Genomic DNA, 19,061 nt, shown 5'->3' with positions numbered 1-19,061 from the left:
GATCTCTCTCTTGTGTGGCAGAGAGTACCAAGAGTCCTAACTCCGCCCTAAATAAATGCAATTATTCAATTAAATTCAATCTCTCTCTCTCCCTTAGTACCCGTTTAGTACCTTAACTTTTGCATTTTTCATCATTATTCTTGTTCAATATTATTGTAGAACTCATCAGTTTAATATGATTCACCATGTCATTTTACTGCTACTGGTATTTATTTTTAACGCTGGAACGTAAGTTGAATTTCGTTTCGTTAAACACATGAATAAAGGAATCTGAATCTGAATCCCTAGTAAATATTGTAAAATATCTCCCTAGTAAAATATCTCCGCCAGTAAATATTGTAAATATATAAATAAAAAATTTAATCTAATCTAATCCCTCTATTTTTATCTATATCTCTTTCTCTCTCACACACACACCCTCTCTGTCTCTTTCTCTCTCTCTCTCTCTCTCTCTCTCTTCATTCCACTCTCTCTTTAATCCACTCTTTCTTCATCCTATTCTCTCTCTTCCTCCCACTCCATTACAACCGACATGCCGTCCTTTTGTCATCCGCATTTATTCGGACTGAAATCATCTCATTCAGAATTCTCTTGTGATGTGGATAATAGCAAGAAAAGCCGGGCATAATGGAGGCTTACTGTGTTACTGTGTACTGTGAGCTGGTTAGGCTACATAGCACTTCTAAGCTGGCTAGATTGCATTAATATTGTCGCTAAGCTGTTACCAGGAGCCGGCACCGGAAACTGTTTATTCTAGAGAGTGGCTCAAGTGAGAATTGTCTTTTAGTCAATTGTTAAATTGTTGCTACTTGGAGCTGATTGCCTTTATTCAAGGAACTATTGAAGATTACACTTGGCTATGTATTATCATAGAGAAACAATAGCATAAGTAGATATCCCATGGTATAGGGCGTTTATGTCGCAACTTTTACTGTTATCTCAAGCCGATTACTGTCGATTATTGTCGATTTTTACTGTTTTGGCCGAGTAAGAGACTATGAACGGCACAATATGAGAGACTGCCAGCGTCACATAGCTGCATAGGAAAGAAATTCGTGAAATATCGGCTTGAGATAATAGTAAAAGTTGCGACATAAACACCCTATACCATGGGATATCTACTTATGCTATTGTTTCTCTATGCTAATATTCAATTTGTAAGTATTCCATGTGACTACGTGGGGTGGAGGGGAATTTTGATAACTGAATAATTTTCCCTTTTTGTGTAGTTGAGAAGTTGATATTGTGGTAATTAAATGGGAAGACTAAAGGTGCGTACAGATTTACGCGCCGCGAACATGAGCAATTCACTTTTAATCAGCTGATGCCAAGCTTTTCATATCTGTATCCGTTTCTGTAAAAATACAGATATAATGAGCTGATTAAAATTGAATTGCTCATGTTCGTGGCGCGTAAATCTGTGCGCACCTTAAGAAATTGTCGAAAACCAAAGATTTTATTAAAATTTAGAAAGACCGTTTCAAGTTTTCAGTTTGTTAAGTTTTTAAATAGATCCTTGCGGAGCACGGGTTACCTGCTAGTATTAAATAAAAAGGCTAAGGAATTGTCAAAAACCACAGATTGTATTGAAAGTATAAAGACTGGTTTCGGTTGTTACACCATTTTCAATATCTGATAAACTCAGATTCATTAGATAGACAATCTTTGTCTATCATTCAACAAAGCGGAAAGCGCTATTTCTTTCTATGAAATGAATAAGAATAAGAAATTGCTAAAAAACCACAGATTTATTGACACTTAGAAAGACCGGTTTCGGTTATTACACCATTGTCAATCTCTGATAAACTGAAACTAAATACAAGAGCAGCAGAATTTATACTAGTAGGCGAGTAGGCCTACTGCTATTGGTCAAGGGCATGAACGCCTGCCATTGGCTCAACTGGACACTCTCCTCCCACTTAAGGGGCATCGAATAGAAACGTCACAAAATTGGGGTCACATCACAATGACCGGTTACAAACCGGTCTCTCTACTTTCAATAATATCTGTAGTCTTTGACAATTTTTTTAGTTTTTATTGAATAGTTTTCAAGAAAGTGATTTTCATGGGAAAGCTTTTGAAGAATCTCTAAAGATGCGTACAGATATACGCGCCGCGAACATGAGCAATTCACTTTTAATCAGCTGATTATATCTGTATTTTTACAGAAACGGTAAGACATAGATATAAAAAGCTTGGCATCAGCTGATTAAAATTGAATTGCTCATGTTAGCGGTGTGTATATCTGTACGCTCCTTTATACTACAAAAGAATCTCATCCTACAACAAGAATTCTCACCTAATTTCTATCCAAACTCAAGTCTCTAGGTGTCAGAAAACTTCTCTTTGTATGTCCCTCTGTAGGAGTGAACCAAATTCAAATTCAAATTCATTTATTTGCCATAAAATAATACAGATTGATAAAATAAATATTCTAACTTACAAAATGGCACCTCCGGCAAAGAAAAATTGTGCGCCGGCAGTGAGTTCGAACAACTAGGTACAGCAAACATGTCAATACAAAGAAAAAGAGCTTATTCAAACCACTAGAATAACTAAAATCATGGAAACCAGGTCACATCTCAATACTTACAAACGATAAGACAAAGTAACAAAATCACAAGCAAATGACAAACTTAAAAAGACCAATTCATGGAAGCCATGACAATTTTTTTTTTAAATTTATAACACAAGAATGAAACACTACATAATGGATATAGATAATTTAAAATAAACCATAAACCATTGAAATTAATCGTTCTTCCACTTCAAGATCTAACAAAAACTTGATGGGTGAGTTTGTCACTGATTTATAGCTACAGTCAAATTCTCTATTACTCTGACCCCTAATTAGTTGCTACATAAAACCTTGATTGACTCAGCTTCAAGTTGATTGTTATTGCTGTTCCTAGTTCTTTTGGGAACCGTTCAGAACTGGAGAATCACTGATGTGGAGAAGTTATTTTATTACAATATACTGTTCCTAGTTCTTTTGGGAACCGTTCTGAACTGAAGAACTACTGAATTGGAGAGCTATGTGTATCGCACGTTATAGTTCCGAAAGTCGTTCACTCAGAACTGATTGTATCTGTGTAATTGATTCGCTTTACTGCTAACGTTATTACCCAGATGCTATCTGCCGATTGCTTCCAGAACTTCAAATAAATAGAGTCTTTCCTCCATTTTAGTCCATTTCCGTCCCCCAATTGAGTATGTTGTAATGACCGTTTTGGGGTACAATTTGGAGTTGGAGAATCGCAACATGAAATCAGGGTAAATGTGATGAAGAAATGATTAGTCACATAGACATCAGAAATGATGATAAATTTTATAAGCTTTTGAAAAGCTTTCTATCTACGGACTTTGATCGTATATGAACTTTGGATAATTATAGGTGACAGGACACACAGAGAGCGATCTGCGATCAGAGAAGTCTGAGGTAAATTCATCTATATCCTCATAAAGGTATCTTCACATTTAGCTACGCTACGCTGAAATACCTCCTAGTCTATCTCCCAATGTTATATCAAAGCCACAAATGTTAGCGGGACAGATTCGTTGTTTGGATTTACAATTGAAGGACATATTTCAGCGTGGAGTAGATGAGTATGAAGACTACTCTGATCTCCGATCACTCTCTGTGTTCTGTCATCTATAAAAATATAGGTGATTTTGAGGTCATGACTATATATACATAAAAATCTGGTGTGGCGCACTCACACAACTTTCCTTGCCGTTATGAAAATTTATCACCTGACGCTAGTGTACACGCGCATCTCAAGTCTACTATTCGAAGATCTGCCAACTGGTGACAGGACAATAACGCTGGAGACACACAAAGTCTGCTATCTCTTCATAGTGAATGATTCAATAGAATCAACAGTTGACAACCGTTTACATTATTGAATAAACACATTTTCTCGAATTTCGAGGTTATTTCCAATTTTAGGTGAAAATGTCACTGATCATTGATTGTAGAGATTTTTATGCTCAATCTTTTCCACTCGAAATTTTTTGTTTAAATTGTATCTGAAGCCTGATAACTGGGAATCTAAAATCAATCGATGACGCGGAGCTTCTGAAATTTTTACAGATATGGGACTTGTGGCAGTTGATAGAGATTAACAATGACTATTTTAGGTATAAATTTGATCAAGATCGTTGGAGCCGTTTTCGAGAAAATCGCGAAAAACCTTGTTTTTGACAACATTTTCGCCATTTTAGCCGCCATCTTGAATTTGATTTGTTCGAAATTGTTCGTGTCGGATCCTTTTAGGGGAAGGACCGTAAGTTCCAAATTTCAAGTCATTCAGTTTATTGGGAGATGAGATATCGTGTACACAGAAGCACATACACTCACACACACACACACACCACACACACACACACACACACACACACCACACACACACACCACACACACACACACACACACACACACACACACACACACCACACACACACACACACACACACAGACCAATACCCAAAAACCACTTTTTTGGACTCAAGGGAGCTTGAAACGTATAGAAATTTAGGAATTGGGGTACCTTAATTTTTTTCGGAAAGCAATACTTTCCTTACCTATGGTTATAGGGCAAGGAAAGTAAAACCGCAATTGAGTACTCAATAAAATATAGATCCGATTTTCATCTCACATTAAACTCTACACTTAATTATTATAATCTAAGGGCCACTGCTAACAAATATGTAACCTATAACACTAATATTAAATGTGTAAGGAGGCAGTTGATTTACATAGGTACTAAAATAATAAACCTCATTCCAAATCACTTTCTCATGGACAATAAGATCAGCGGAAAAATGAAACTGGATATTAAAAACTGGACATACAGTAATTTCTTCTTCCATTTAGATATTATATGACTCGAGATTTCTGCTCCAGCATTGTTTTTTCATTAGTTTTTTTTTCATTTTTCAGTGGACTCGCTTACCGTTATTTTGCGTACCTATTCCTCTGCTTTCTTCCTTCCCCCCATTTCTCCCTTCCCTTTTTTCCTCGTCACTTCTCTCTTCTCTTCTTTGCCTGCCTATTACATGGGAAACCATAGTTGGCTAGGTATCGACCTCTCTTTTTTCTCTTCTCCAACACACCCAACTACAAAGCCCATGGTTTTTTATACTTTTAGCATTTTATTTGTTTTGTAATTATTTGTTATTTTGTTTTGTCTTGTTTTGTGTGTTTTTAATAAATTGAAATTTAAAAATTCGTAAAAATTCAATGAATAAGTCATGAATAAACATATGGACAGATGAATAGATGAATAATTTTCTCAATTAATGAATGAGCGAATAATGAATAAATAAATTAATGAGTCAGTAGATGAATAGATAAATTAATGGATAACTCACGTGGAATGCCTGCACCCAGTATAGGGAGCCGATGTGGATATGCTATTAGCTCGACTCACTGGATTCCTCTGTCCTTTTCCAACCAACCTGGCCCTGGGTATTAGCTCGGGCCGCCTCCGGAGGCAGTGGTCTGCCGCCCCCACACTCCACCTCACGCCTGGGGGTGGGCCTTGGGGGTGGTTGCCACCTCTGATGTAGTGCAGCTCAAAGGTTTCGTCACGGTCATGGCTCCTGAAACAAAATGGAAGAAAATCCAAGATTATAGTTGGAATATGTGTCATTAGTTTTCATATATATTCTCATTTTACTATAAACAATAAACACATTCTATTATGAAAATCCAACATTCCAAATTGAATATGAAAATTAAATATTTCTTTGAAATTTCATTCAAGACTCGGTTGCAGAACTTTAGGGCCATGCCACATGAAGCGTTTTTTCCAGGCGTTCTGCGGCGCACAAGTCGGCAACGACGGAAGATCACCGATTGGCTGATTATCAGTTGATTCCTGAACGCCAACCCAATCAGACAATTGGAGATTTCCTTGCCCTGCCGACAGTGCAAAACGCCTGGTAGACGCTTCATGTGGCTTGACCCTTATTCATGATTAAATATATACCAAGTACCAATAATTAGAGAAACAATTTTTGAGAAGGAAACTTCTCTGGTGATTGACTCTCTTAAGTAAAAGTTAATTCGTATGGCTTTTGTCATAAGATTTATTCTTAAGATTTTATCACGGTTAAAATTTAACACGCTTTTGTCAACCTGGCTTATGAGTTTCAGATGAGAAGTAGGTAATCCAAATTGAGAATTGACAAATTAAAATCCTATTATATCAAGCGAGCAATTTCTGTATATATTTATATGGTTATGTGGTTATAAGGATATATATTTATGTTCAACGGATCTCGAAAACGGCTGTAACGATTCTCACGAAATTTGGAACATACTAGGTTTATGATATAAAAATTCAATTGCACTAAGTCCCTGGGAAAACTCGCTGAACGACATTAAAGGGATAATTCATTCTTGGCTGAAACAGCTGAGACTTTCGTCATCTTTGGATAGTAAAAAGTGAGCGAGTGATTCTGTGGAAAATCAAAATATCGCATACCCGAAATTCATAAACTGACGTATAGCCAGCTGTAAAATATAAACAAGATCATTTTAGAGAATTGTGTCATAGAGAAACAATAGCGTAAGTAGATATCTCATGGTATAGGGCGTTTATGTCGCAACTTTTACTGTTATCTCAAGCCGATTACTGCCGATTATTGTCAATTTTTACTGTTTTGTTGGGGTGATAGTGTATGAACCGCACAATTTGAGAGACTACCAGCGTCACACAGCTGCATAGGAAAGAACGACGTGAACTATCGTCTTGGGATAACAGTAAATGTTGCGACATAAACGCCCTATACCATGGGATATCTACTCATGTTATCATTTCTCTATGATTGTGTTCAGTTGTTTATCAATAAATAAAAATAGCGAGCGAAGCTCGGTGCCCCGATATTAGAAATTATGCGATCATATAGTCCGTAACTTCTCTATGAGGAACAGCAGAATGAATTTACACACAGATATGAGTGTAAGCTAGCTAGCTTCAAGCTCAATTCTAAGCTAGCTTACTAGCTTAGCTAGCTAAGCCATACAATTAAAAGAATATAACAAAATTACAGTTCTTCTAAGTTCGTGTATATTTGTCTCCCATTCTAACCAGGAAATATTATTTTTGGTTTATTTCAATACAACTATTTAAAATGTTTATTATCAGTAACCTTCTTATTCTCTTCATATTAATTCCATACAAATAAAATTAGAACAGTTGTTTGACATCGTGTTGAAGTAATCCTAGTACTATTCTTGGAAATCAGATTTCTGAAACAAACTTCAATTTTGTAGAAGTAATAAAACCGTCGTTCAGTCTATTTCAGTTGAAAGAACACCATCAAATTTGTTCCGCTGTATCACAAAACTTTGTCAAAACAAATGAGAGTAAAACTAAGTTTACATCGTGAGGAATAAAAATGTGATTTCAGACATCGACTGACTCACTTCCTATGAATAGCGAAAACTAGTTCCAACCTTTCAGAGACTTTATTTTCTCCGATACGTCTCGAAAATTTGTAGGATTTTCTGATTTGTGGAGAGGAAAAAGTAGTTTTTGGGTCATCGCATTTGGGGGCCGGTGTCAAGAGAAGCTATTTCGAGATGTATGGTTGGACGGACTAGACGCTCTTTTACTGCATTGCGGCTTTCTCTCTCTCTTCCTCTTCTCTTTTCTTTCTCCCATCTTCGTTTTCTCAGCTTTTCTCATCCTCCTGTTTCGCTTGAATTCCTCTTTAACAATCTTCGACTCTCTTGAGTTCGCTTTCACGTGCCTTTCTTTCTCTCAAAATTTTTAAAACTTTGTATGCTGTCTCCAAATAATGAAACTCTCCTTATTAACCCTACACGTTTTGAATGTCTCAAACTTTTGTTCAGTTCATTCATTGAATCTCAATTTTCTGAAATAACTTAATTTATTCAAAGTGCGGTGATATTAAGTGCAATATTTGACTATAACTTGGCATTTTAATCATTCTAAATTCAAAATTTCTAGCTCAAATATATTTTTGGACATAACTTTGAACTTTAACTTTCCTCAGTAAGAACATAACCTATTTTTTCGGACATTTTATTATTTATCAAAATTCGGGAACAGAATAGTTTTGGTCTATGCCTGTTGTTCTATCCCGATCACATTCATATGATTTGTAATTATATCAACAAATGAATAAATAAATAAATCTCTTCTGCATTTCCAAGATTCCAGTCAGTCTAGTTTTCATTTTGTCAAGTTTTAAAATAGACCATTGCGGAGCACGGGTTTCCTGATAGTTAAAGTCTCCGCAATGGTCTATTTTAAAACTTGACAAACTGAAAACTAGACTGACTGGAATCTTGAAAGAATGAAAGTGGGCCTAAAACCATCCTCGGTTTATTAAGAATCTATAATATGCAAAATTTCAAGTTAATCAGTCCAGTAGTTCAGACGTGATGATGCGTCAAACATAATTTTCCTATCCCGTACGTGTATAAGCCAGCTCTTTCTTTCATAATATAATATTATATATATATATATATATATATATATATATATATATATATATAAACGAAATGGCACTCACTGACTGACTGACTCACTCACTCACTCACTCACTCACTCACTCGCAGAACTAAAAATCTATCGGACCAAAAACGTTCAAATTTGGTAGGTATGTTCAGTTGGCCCTTTATAGGCGCACTAAGAAATCTTTTGGCAATATTTTAACTCTAAGGGTGGTTTTTAAGGGTTTAAAGTTTGTCTTTTAGCATGTATATTCTCCTTATTCTCTTAATTATAATTGAAAAGTGTCCATACCATTATGCTAATATAGAACTATAATCTAGAGAGAGTACCTCTTCGAAACAGTAGTTGTTAACTGGTAACTAAATTAATAATTTTGTCAGCTTAGCATTAAGTTGAGTTGACTTTGTTAGGTTGGCACCAAGTTGAAGATTGGAATGCATTTATCGCGGAAAAATTGATTGGGCACTGCTACTTCAAAAAGAGCTACTCGCTTCGCTCGCCATATCCGTTTAGCCAGACGTTTAGTGTAGACACCCGACTGGATCGTCCTAACATATGATAAAAATGCTCAAATGAAAAATGCAGACGAGCGAAGCGAGCCTGCTGATCTCATTCTCGGACGATCCAGTCGGGGGTCCAGGGGGCGGAGCCCCCTGGCTAGACCAATATGGCGAGCGAAGCGAGCCTAACGGCTAGTATATTATATTAGTATGGATTATTGAAAAAAAAACAATCATGAACACAAGCAAGCCCGTTCGATTCTGAATTTGATATTTTGAATCATAATAGTGTAGGCCTACTTTTCTTCCATTCCCCGCCATTTATTCATATATTTCTGATATCATCTAACTAATTCTCTTTCATCTTTACTTTACTCTACTTTACTTTACTCTACTTTACTTCACTCCACTTGTCCGTCATATGAAACTATACAATCTCATTCATTTCCTTTCTCAACAATTTCCAATTATATATACTGGCTTATACACTTATATACAATAGCTTACAATACAGCAAAATTATAGATGAATTTACATAATATAGACTAAGAAAATAATTATTGAACTGTATATGATATGAAAAAGCAGTTTGTAATATAATAACTATAGATAATAATCATATTGTTATGCATCTACATAAATTGGCGGAGCTTTGGACATATCAATGTCCATTCTTTGGAAAGAATATTAAAAATATCCTCCCCACTAACTCTCTACCAAAGAGACAGAGAGGAGAGAGAGAATTGAAGAGAGGGGAGAGAGAGAGATAGAAGAAAAATTCATGGGTAAAAGAGAAGAGAGCATAGATGATGATGAACGAAGAGAAGAAGGAAAGGCCATCGAGAGAGAAAGAATGGAGAGTAAGATAATCGAAAAGAGAGCAATGGAAAGAGAGAATTGAAGAGATGGGAGAGAGAGATAGTGGGGAAAAAAATGTTCTTGATTAGAGAAGAAGCTAATGAACGAAGATTAATACAGAAGGAAGGGAATTGAGGATGAGAACAAGAAAAAGAGAGAGTAATGAAGAGATTGATTGATTGATTTTATGCCTTTATTAGGGCGGAGTTAGGACTCCAGGACCTCTCTGCCACACAACCCTAACACAAGAGATTGGAGAGAAAGAAAGGGCGAGAAAAATTTATTGGAAACAGTTGAAAGAGTGAATTGTGGATATAGAAGTGAGAGAGAGTGAGAGAGTGAGAGAGAGAGAGAGAGAGAGAGAGAGAGAGAGAAGAGGGTTGAAGAGAAAGAAGAAAGAGAGAGAGAGTGTGTGTGTAGAAGGGAGAATAATATCAGTGGAATGAGGAAATTGAGTACCACCGGTGGGACTTCATTATTGTAGAGCTTACACAGAGCTCTGACAAAATGAAATGGAAATGTATGAAGGATAGTATAAAGGTGGGTGGACACTAATGCTGATATAAGAGGCGCATTGACACTGAAAATGGATACGTAAAAAAGGAGAAACACTATTATAAAATCTATCATAGGTAGATAGGGAATTCTTACAAATTAAGAGAAGATACGTAGAGACACAATATTATACAATCTATCACGGGTAGGATAGGGAATTCTTCCAGATTAAGAGAAGATAAATAGAGGCTCTTGGAAAACACAAATAGAGCAACAGAGAAATAAAGAACAGGAAATAAAATAATGAGATTAGAATAAATATAATTGGAAATTGTTGAGAAAGGAAATGAATGAGATTGTATAGTTTCATATGACGGACAAGTGGAGTGAAGTAAAGTAAAGTAAAGATGAAAGAGAATTAGTTAGATGATATCAGAAATATATGAATAAATGGCGGGGAATGGAAGAAAAGTAGGCCTACACTATTATGATTCAAAATATCAAATTCAGAATCGAACGGGCTTGCTTGTGTTCATGATTGTTTTTTTTTCAATAATCCATACTAATATAATATACTAGCCGTTAGGCTCGCTTCGCTCGCCATATTGGTCTAGCCAGGGGGCTCCGCCCCCTGGACCCCCGACTGGATCGTCCGAGAATGAGATCAGCAGGCTCGCTTCGCTCGTCTGCATTTTTCATTTGAGCATTTTTATCATATGTTAGGACGATCCAGTCGGGTGTCTACACTAAACGTCTGGCTAAACGGATATGGCGAGCGAAGCGAGTAGCTCTTTTTGAAGTAGCAGTGCCCAATCAATTTTTCCGCGATAAATGCATTCCAATCTTCAACTTGGTGCCAACCTAACAAAGTCAACTCAACTTAATGCTAAGCTGACAAAATTATTAATTTAGTTACCAGTTAACAACTACTGTTTCGAAGAGGTACTCTCTCTAGATTATAGTTCTATATTAGCATAATGGTATGGACACTTTTCAATTATAATTAAGAGAATAAGGAGAATATACATGCTAAAAGACAAACTTTAAACCCTTAAAAACCACCCTTAGAGTTAAAATATTGCCAAAAGATTTCTTAGTGCGCCTATAAAGGGCCAACTGAACATACCTACCAAATTTGAACGTTTTTGGTCCGATAGATTTTTAGTTCTGCGAGTGAGTTAGTGAGTGAGTGAGTGAGTGAGTCAGTCAGTCAGTGAGTGCCATTTCGTTTATATATATATATATATATATATAATATTATATTATGAAAGAAAGAGCTGGCTTATACACGTACGGGATAGGAAAATTATGTTTGACGCATCATCACGTCTGAACTACTGGACTGATTAACTTGAAATTTTGCATATTATAGATTCTTAATAAACCGAGGATGGTTTTAGGCCCACTTTCATTCTTTCAAGATTCCAGTCAGTCTAGTTTTCAGTTTGTCAAGTTTTAAAATAGACCATTGCGGAGACTTTAACTATCAGGAAACCCGTGCTCCGTCCGTCATATGAAACTATACAATCTCATTCATTTCCTTTCTCAACAATTTCCAATATATTTATTCTAATCTCATTATTTTATTTCCTGTTCTTTATTTCTCTGTTGCTCTATTTGTGTTTTCCAAGAGCCTCTATTTATCTTCTCTTAATCTGGAAGAATTCCCTATCCTACCGTGATAGATTGTATAATATTGTGTCTCTACGTATCTTCTCTTAATTTGTAAGAATTCCCTATCTACCTATGATAGATTTTATAATAGTGTTTCTCTTTTTTACGTATCCATTTTCAGTGTCAATGCGCCTCTTATATCAGCATTAGTGTCCACCCACCTTATACTATCCTTCATACATTTCCATTTCATTTTGTCAGAGCTCTGTGTAAGCTCTACAATAATGAAGTCCCACCGGTGGTACTCAATTTCCTCATTCCACTGATATTATTCTCCTTCTACACACACACTCTCTCTCTCTTTCTTCTTTCTCTTCAACCCTCTTTCTCTCTCTCTCTCTCTCTCTCTCTCTCTCTCTCTATCTCTATCTCCCATTACTCTCTTTCTTTCCATCACTCTCTCTTCCCCATTTTTCCTCTTCTCTATTTCTCCATAGTTCATCATCTATTATATATTCTCCATCCTCTATTCTTTTTCTTTCTATCTAACTTCTTTCTAACTCTCCTCTCCTCCTCTTAATCATTCTCTTCCTGTCTCTCTCTATTTCTCTATATTTCTCTCTCACTCCCTCTCTCTCCACTCGTCTCTCCCTGGAGTCCTGGCAATATTATAAGTATTCAATAAATATCAAATATCTCTCCCCATTTCTCTCTTTTCTTTCTCTCTCTCCCTGTTCTCTTTCACTCTGTTCATCATCTATGCAGCAGCCAGTGTTTCCCACTGCCTCCTTAATTGAGTCGGCGTCCGCTTCAAATATCAATTTGACAGTAGCCTCGTGTGTGTGTTTCCCGCAATTTCCCAGTCATCAAATCGCAATACAGTGATGCAATTGCACAAAAACTTTGATTTGGCAACCCTGGCACACAATTCTGTAGTCAGATAATATTAGTGACTCTCCAATACGAATTTGTTTGAGGTTCACGTTATTATGACAGTGAAGAAAGATAGGAAAACAGTGTTGCCGATTCTCTGCCTAAAATAGAAGATAGCTAATACCGGTATATATCTGATGTATGAATTTCATATTTGAGATTGTAATAAACTTTTAAATCTTGTTTGAAATAATCAATTACATTTCATTTGTCAACGGAAATATTCTTCAGATATTAAATTTTGAATATCCATAAATGAGATTGAGATTGAATACTTAGTGTCGGTTTCCGAGCTCGGGATTTAGTTAAGTTCTAGACTTTAAACAGCTGGAGTCAGAAAATTGGCTTTCCGAAACGGGGCGCAGTCGCAGTACACGTTTAATAGTATATTTCGCACCTGGAGCAGAAAATGAGATTTTCCCGGCTCGAAATCGGTTTTCAAGTCCGAGGCCCTAGGCCGAGGACTAGAAAAGATTGAGAGCCGGAAAAACAATTTTGCCGGAAACATTTTTGGCGAAAACATTTTTAGGAAAACATTTTTTTTTTGGCTTTTTCCAAAAGCAGAAGTGGAAGGTGATAGTTCTAGCAAATCTGAGGTAATCTGAAAATCAGGAAATTGTCCAAGTATTTTTATTTTTTATTCTGATTTGTCTAAATAACCTAAAAGATGATGTTCAATTATGTGGGATGTTGAGTTTATACTTTTTTTATTTTTTCAAATGACAATGAGATGATATTATTATAAATGTTTTAATTATTGAATAATGAACACAAATAATGAAAAGTTTTTTGATCAGCTGTTTTTTGATCACCTTTCTTAGTTCCATGTTAGCCGCTGGAAAGGGTACTCTTTCCGGCCTAGGCCGGAAAGAAACCTGTTCTGACGTCAGACGAGAGTCGTCTGCAAACAATGTCTTTCAGATCTACGTAGGGACTGGAAAACAGCTGCTTTCTGTGCAGTGTGGCGAAAACTAAATTTCGAAAAACTAGAAAATTGAACACAATATATAATAAAGGGGAAATAATGTGAAGTTTCAGCTATTTTGAATTATTCAGGAATGTTTCATTCCGTCAAGCAAAAACGTTTCCAATTATTATAGAAATGAGAAAATAAAGATTATCATAAAAACTGCGACCACGCCCCGTTTCGGAAAGCCTATTTTCTTACTCCAGCTGTTTAAAGTCTAGAAATTAGCTAAATCCTGAGCTCGGACAGTTCCCGGCCCAGTTCATCAATTCAATTGCGGAATTGTTGAAAAACAATCAGACAAGGCTGTGGAGCTAGTAAAGGATAGCGCTGTCTGCTTTGTCGAATGATAGACAAGGATAGAAATACCATTGTTAATCAAATACTGCCATTATAACGTGGACCTTTCTCTAGGAAGATGATACAAAGATGATACAAGGGTGATAGACAAGGGTAGCGACACCAACGTTAATCAAATACTGCCATTATAACGTGGTGGACTTCACTCTAGGATCTTCTTCTTACAGCTCAATCGTTTCATTGGTTGGCAGCCTTCCAGCTAGATCTGTCCATTGCCACTCTCTTCCATTGTACATAGCTCATAGCACCCAGATCCTTCGTCATTTGTCTTAAATACTGTAGCCGGGGTCTCCCACGACCCCTTTGTCCATCAACTGTACCTTCCAGAATACTTGACGTGAATCCGTCGTGTCTTATTATGTGTCCAATCCAAGAATGTCGTCTGTCCTTGAGAAAATTCAGAAGAGATCTCTTTTCCACCGCCCTCTGGAATACCTCCTCATTCGTAACTCTGTCAGTCCATTTTATTTTGAGCATACGCCTCCAACACCATACTTCAAAAGCATTTAGAGTCTTTTCCTCAGCCTTACCAATAGTCCACGTTTCAGACCCATAAAGAGCTATACTCCAGATGCAACTCTTTATTAGTCTCTTTCTTGGTTATGTCGAGTGAGTAAACGTGTGTCAGTTCGGCTCCGTCTTCTAACAGATATTTCGTAGGGTTTATACAGTTCAATTCACTTCAAATTATACATCTAGTTATTCAGTTTCTCGAGCTTAATTCAATAGTGAAATTATATTTTTGATTAACTCATACTCTTTTTATTTATCTTGAAAAAACATTCCTAATTCTTCAGTCTACCTTCTCGCCTGTAAAAGTGTAAATCCACCTAACGGTACACGATGGTTCGACCGAACAGAGGCACTCCGAAGAATGAGGTCAATGCTCCCAAGCCAGGGCCAGCTATTTCTGGATCACTGTCTGAAGAGACCCTCCGAATTATTCGACAGCAAATCGAGGAAACGGTGCATCATGCCGTTTCTATGGCAGTGAAATCCATTTTTGAGGAACTTCAGGCATTGAAGGAGGAGAACAAACACCTGCACGATAGAATTCGTGAGCTAGAGGTGTCTTGTCACCTGAAGGTCGACGACCTCGAGCATACGGGCGCCGACATTCATACGTATTTTTGGGATCCCGGAGAGTGACAAAGAAGACACGGACCTGCTGGCGCTTGATGTCTTCAACAAGAGCTGAACGTGCCCGTGACTCTGGCGGATGTCAACCGCTCGCATCGCGTTGGAAGGCGTCAACCACCTCAACAAGGGCAAGCTAAACCCAAGGACCGACCCATCATAGTACGACTCTGCAGCTACCGGACCAGGAAGATGATCTTCGACGCTAAGAGGAAGCTGAAGGGTTCCGGCGTCACCATTCGCGAGGATCTGACTGCGGAGCGTCTCAAGATCCTCAACGCTGCGGCCGACCGTCATGGGCATAGGAATGTCTGGTCATCGGACGGGAGGATCAAGATCTCTATCGGGGAGGGAGGATCCAAGAGGGTCCACACAGTCGAGAGGATGACCGACCTTCAAAACATAAAGGTAAATTAAATCATTTCAGGATTCGATGACTAAGGTGCCCTTCACTACAATAATAGGAAATTCGTATTAATACATTTCACAGTAGATATACCTTGGCATTTTTCATGAGCTGGCTTTCTGTTCTATAAATGAATCTTTCCACTGCTATTTATGATTATATATGATTATATATTTATTATTACATTTGTTAATACTGATTAATAATTTATCTTGATATTAATTCCCAAAACTACGTTCAATGCATCAACTACTATACTCCAGAGGGTACTGAGAATCATTATCTCTATTCTTACTAATAATTATTACATCTCTATTCTTACTTTATTATTACATCTCTTACCAAAATTACTTCCATATTAATAATTTTGAAATGCTGAATTTCAAATAAATTGGATGATTAACATACGTTATAGATGTGGATGTAATCTATAGGTAAAGATAGTAATCTCTTCTATAATGAATGATCTTCTACTGTTGCCACAGCTTGAACAATAGAAGCTAATGTGTGAAGAATATATGCTTTATAGGGGCGTGTTTTCATTTAACGTCATCTTAGACATCATCACTAAACAATTACAGTTCTCATTTCTACTTTTATCGTTATTGCAACTCCCAATAGTTAATTATACTTCTAATACTATATAATATTTTTCACACTTCACCGTTCAATACTATTTAAAACTCATCTAAAATAATCTAGCACTTTCTCCATCGTCTCCTCTACTTCTTATTTTTTCTTTCTCGTTTCTCTTCTTGATCTTATATTTATAATGATTACTTGAATATTGTTGTTTGCGATGATGATTATTCTTCTTCTTCTTCTTCTTCTTCTTCTTCTTCTTCTTCTTCTTCTTCTTCTTCTTCTTCTTCTTCTTCTTCTTCTTCTTCTTCTTCTTCTTCTTCTTCTTCTCTTCTTCTTTCTTTTTCTTTCCTTCTTTTTCTTCTCTCCTTGATTAATTCAAGATCACAATGCGATGTTCTATTTCTTATTCTATAGTTCAGTTTCATAAGTTCTTCGCAATTTGTGCACATTCCTTCTTTCTCTTCTTTTCTTCCCTATTATTATCATTATTTTCCCTGTGATTTCTCCACTTGCTATCCAGCATGTTCAAATGTTTATTTCTCTTTCTATATCTATTTATCTTTCTACCTTTTCTCTTTCTATCTGATTACCTTCTACTAATATCCATATATTAATCCATATAATATTCGATTCTTTCCCACATTAAATCATACTATTCCTCTTCAATTTTATGCAAATATTATTCATTATCAGTTGTATTATGTATCTTTCCTCTATTGATAACTTTCTTCAAAGATTTTTCGTTTTTCTGCTGGCTTCTTCTTCTCTTTTTCAGTTTTTACTGGATCCCATTTCGCTCTATCTCCACCATGAACACGATCTTCCACTACTGGATTTCATCTCTCTCTATCTCCACTTGGACTCGATTTTCCACCACTGGATTCCATCTCTCTCTGTCTCCACTTGGACTCGATCTTCCACTACTGGATTCCTTCTCGCTCTACCTCCACTTGGACCCGATTCTTCCACTACTGGATACCTACTCGCTCTATCTCCACTTGGACCAGATCTCCCACTACCAGTTCTTCCTCAATCTTCATCTTATTCACATTAGGATTATTCATCACCGAAACTCCACACATCTACATCTTATTGTTTAGTGAATTTTTGAACTAGTGCTTTAAATAGTGAAGGGAGCCGAACTGTCAAGGCATACTGAATGCACTCGAATCAAGAGACTTTTTCATTTAGGTTAAGTTTTATCAGTTTCATCCCCATTTCCCCCGTCATGTGTCGTTCTGAGGTCGGTTCACGATTGGTCTGCTGCTTCCATGATGCCTCTCACTGACACGTCAGCTCGCTCGCCCTCAAGTAGGTATGATTATTTCAATAATAGTAATAATGACGCAGGTATGTTTCTAGCAAATAAGCTCCACTCTTTCAAAAACTTTTCAAGGCTGCTCACCTTAACGTACAATCCCTCAGTTGCCACATTGATGAACTCAGAGCAATCTTCCGTTTTCAGGACTTCAATATAATCGGAATTTCCGAATCATTTTTGAAGCCTAGTATTTCATCAAATTTTGTTGCATTGCCTGGATATAATCTTTTCCGGAATGATAGATTAAATAAAGCTTGTGGGGGTGTAGCAATTTATGTGAAAGATGGTATCAAAACAAAAGTTTTAATCACATCTAAACAAGAGTATTGTTCCAGACCAGAGTTTATGCTACTTGAATTATCCTTATCTAGTAATGATAAATTACTCGTTGGTATCTGTTATCGCCCACCAAAAATAGGTCATTTCACAGATTTCGAAAATGCCTTGCTTTCTCTTATGCCTTGTTATAACCGTATACTAGTTATGGGGGATATGAACACCGACTTGAACATGACAATCGTAACTTTGACTACTTTCAACTGACTACAATTTTCCAATGCCTAAACATGACTATTTTACCCCTCGATCCAACTCATCATACTAATGAATCAGACACACTCATTGACCTTCTCATTGTTAGTGATCCCAATGAGGTGTTCAAGCAGGCCAAATCTCAGTCCCAGCTATTTCTAGACATGATTTGATCTACTGTGTACTTTCCCATAAGATACCCAAGCCAGAACAGAAAATTATCACTTATAGAGACTTCAAAAACTTTGATGAAGCCGCCTTCCTGACTGATGTGGCTCAGACTCCATGGCATCAAATTGAAGCATTACCCTCAGTTGATGACATGGTCAAGACTTTCGAGAATTGGACTTTGACTTTGTATGACAAACATGCACCTTATGTGACAAGGAGGATTAATAGAAAACGACGAGTACCGTGGATGACTGAAGACATACTTAAGATGATGGGACGTAGAGACAAAGCACATAGAAAATTTAAAAAGACATTTGACTTGGACAGTTTGATAGAGTATAGGAGCCTTAGAAATAGGGTTAAACAGGAATTACGGAACTCAAAGATTAGGTACTTGAATTCGTTTATGACAAACAATAGACAAGACTCTAAATCACTTTGGCAGGGAATAAAAGAATTCGGGCTTGGCAAACAGAAATCGAATCCACAAATTGACTTACCATTGAATAATATAAATGACCATTTCGTTTCACACTCTAACCAACGCGACGAAGTTGTCATTGCTAATCATATAGATGATCTTGAAGAGCAGGTTACAAACTTAGATTTACCAATCACTGATCAATTTCATTTCCATCCAATCTCAGAAGAAGACACTTTCAGAGCAATTCAACGTATTCATAGTAATGCT

At 36.7% G+C, this 19,061-nt stretch overlaps 2 protein-coding genes across 5 annotated transcripts in view; one reads left to right on the top strand and one right to left on the bottom strand.

Moving 5' to 3' along the window:
• Positions 1-19,061, top strand: part of LOC111051782 (calcium uniporter protein, mitochondrial) — a 394,346-nt gene that overhangs the window by 129,431 nt on the left and 245,854 nt on the right. The window lies entirely within an intron of this gene.
• LOC111055756 (myb-like protein X) overlaps positions 1-19,061 on the bottom strand; it is a 204,096-nt gene that overhangs the window by 41,332 nt on the left and 143,703 nt on the right. For both annotated transcript variants that reach the window (XM_039437431.1, XM_039437432.1), the window contains exon 2: positions 5,374-5,604. The gene's annotated coding sequence lies outside the window, so the exon portion shown is untranslated. The remainder of the gene's footprint in view (positions 1-5,373; positions 5,605-19,061) is intronic.

Source organism: Nilaparvata lugens, chromosome 11 (genome assembly GCF_014356525.2).
Source record: "Nilaparvata lugens isolate BPH chromosome 11, ASM1435652v1, whole genome shotgun sequence".
NCBI classification, from domain to species: Eukaryota; Metazoa; Arthropoda; class Insecta; order Hemiptera; family Delphacidae; genus Nilaparvata; species Nilaparvata lugens.
Note: the sequence above shows the minus strand (reverse complement) of the source record. Positions and strands in the feature narration are given on the sequence as shown.